This window comes from Schistocerca piceifrons, chromosome 1, assembly GCF_021461385.2.
Source record: "Schistocerca piceifrons isolate TAMUIC-IGC-003096 chromosome 1, iqSchPice1.1, whole genome shotgun sequence".
Classification (NCBI taxonomy): Eukaryota; Metazoa; Arthropoda; class Insecta; order Orthoptera; family Acrididae; genus Schistocerca; species Schistocerca piceifrons.
The window spans coordinates 309,903,946-309,906,504 of record NC_060138.1 but is presented as its reverse complement, the minus strand read 5'-3'; the positions used below and the strand labels follow the sequence as shown (position 1 = coordinate 309,906,504).

The 2,559-nt window shown below is 39.2% G+C and overlaps 1 pseudogene; it reads left to right on the top strand.

The window, feature by feature from the left end:
* The first annotated feature begins 1,423 nt into the window (after positions 1-1,423).
* On the top strand, positions 1,424-1,952 carry LOC124711380 (annotated as a pseudogene).
* Positions 1,953-2,559: the final 607 nt, after the last annotated feature.

Sequence of the window (2,559 nt, the reverse complement as noted above, 5' to 3'; positions counted from 1 at the left end):
TGAATTTAGCGAGAGGGGCGTTGATATATTGCAAAAAACGTACGTATAAGTTTTGAATATAAATAAAGAATGACTAAAGATACTAATTAGTTTAAGCGGTTGTATCTATTGTGGTGTGAAACCACTGAAACATTAGAATAATTACGCAGTTTAGTTCTCTTGCCGAGAAGACGGCACCTTTTTTGTTCTTGTAACGGTCCAGATCGGACGCATATCTGCCACCGCTGCAAATAATTATTTGTCACGCCGCTATTATTCTATTTTATTGAGACGCAATCTCACTAGGCGTGCTCGTAGTTACACACAGCAACAGAATTAATGTCAGTGTCTATGTAATTTAATTTAGTGTAATAATTTGTGAATACAGTGATATTACTTAATCATGTGTTTCATTTATATTACAAGCTATTGATCCAGTTAAACGTCGTCTTGGCATGGATAAACGTTCCGTGTTACAAATTTTATGAGTGGTCCAGCACGAGCCACTGCTTTGGAATTATTCGATCTACGAAGTCCGATAGGGAAATATTTTCAGAAGAGTCACTCATGGTCAAACTGGGAATGAACGGACCTTACGCAAAAAGCCATTGTCAAGTGCCCAAAGTTTGTATTGAGCGCCATTAGAATATCCATATAAGTATATAGTTCTGGCAGTACCGGCCATGACCTTCTTCTTCTGTGCGGATGCACACACATTACCGGAACTTTTACGAGAACTGGTAAGAAAGTCTTCCACGAGTAATGAGTGGGTTGGATACGGACACTACGAATGTATTGTGTGGACGTATAAGGTGAGAATGTGGGTCTCGCGGGGGGCGTGCGCGAAATAGTCCCTGCAATCGTCCTAAGCTCTGTGACCTCGGTGGCTCAGCTGGATAGAGCGTCTGCCATGTAAGCAGAAGATCCCGGGTTCGAGTTCCTGTCAGGGCACACATTTTCACCTGTCCCCGCTGAAGGCATTAATACATAATTCTAATTTCACACTATTATCATTGTCTACTACTATTTGTCTATCGGCTGATATTCACAATCCAGACCGGAATAGCCGATAAATCAAAGAGGTTAACACTAACTCACTCCAGGAAGTAAGTCGACCGGCACTCAGCTGACAGACATATTCTGCAGCGTTACTCAGTCCTCAATTACACTAGCAACGGGAAGAATAAGTTCGTTCAGCTGACCTGTTTCTCGGCCTGGCTAGCAATAAAGACCTATGTGTAGGGGTAGCCATTTTTGATTAATAATCAAAACGTCCTCGGTCCCGGGTGCGTATTTGAGGTGGCAGAACATTGTTTGTGGAAATGAAAATGATAGCGACGGAAAAGTTATTATTGAAGTGTGATATATTCCAATGATGTTGCAAAAAGAGGTTTTCACAACTATACGTTTTCGGTACTGCTATGCTTGCTTTACATCTTCGAGAATGATTGAATGCAAACTGGTTGTTGCGGATGCTGGTGGCGTTGGGAAAGTGCATTGACAATTCAACTACTACAAAATCAGTTCGTGGAAGAATATGACACTACAATTGAAGATTGTTGCGGAAACAGGTTTTGACTGACGGAGAGGCGTGTTTGCTAGACATATTGGGCTCAGCAGGTCAAGAACAATATAGTGCTATGAGAGACCAATATATGAGGCATGGTGAAGGTGTTCTTGTAGATCTTGCTGTTAACAGTGCAAAATCCTTAGAAGATATTGGAACTTATCGCGAGCAGATAAAGTGCGTTGAGGATGTAGAGGAAGTCCCAATGATTTTAGTTGAGAATTAGTGTGACCTACCACCGTGGGTAATTTACACAAGCCAAGCACGCGAAATAGCGAAGCAGTATGGAATACCCTTCGTCCAAACATCAGCAAAAACACGTATGAGTGTTGACGACTCATTCTGTAACCTTGTACGAGAAATCAGAAAAGGTAAGGAAGACGCAGGATGAGAAAAACGAGAATGATTGAGAAGAATCCACAAAAAGAAGAGATTCTGTTTGCTGTAGAGGTTTAATTACTTTAACTTATAACTATATTTCTTTTAATATTAAAATTTATCTAATCTTTTCCCAAAATTGCATATTATGAGCATGTAACTCTTCTTTACATTTGCCATGGTTGTTGAAGCTTATAAGCTGCTTATACTTCCAGTGTGATTTCCTCTCAATCTTTTGTCCTTCTTTCTTTCTTTTTTGCAAAGAATTTGAAGTTTTCCTCGTCAAACCGAAAAACTGCGTAAAGGAAATAGAGAAGATTGATGCTCGCATGCGTTTTGATACGAAATTTTATTATTATTATAAATACTTGTCCTCATTGTAGAAGTTTTTGTTATCATTAAGATCTTTTTATCGCGTGATTTATACTGGCAGTAATTTCAGAGTTCACTTTTTCTATATGAATGAGTCACGTTTGCAATAATATTTGGCAAGCAGTACTCCCATTTGAAAATCTTAAGCACAAATTCCAGTGTACCTCATTTTGTGTCATATATGATGTGCGCAATTCATAATGCTTTTTAAACTCTTATGCTTCAAAGTACGCAAACCTTTACTCTTGTGTGTGTGTGTGTGT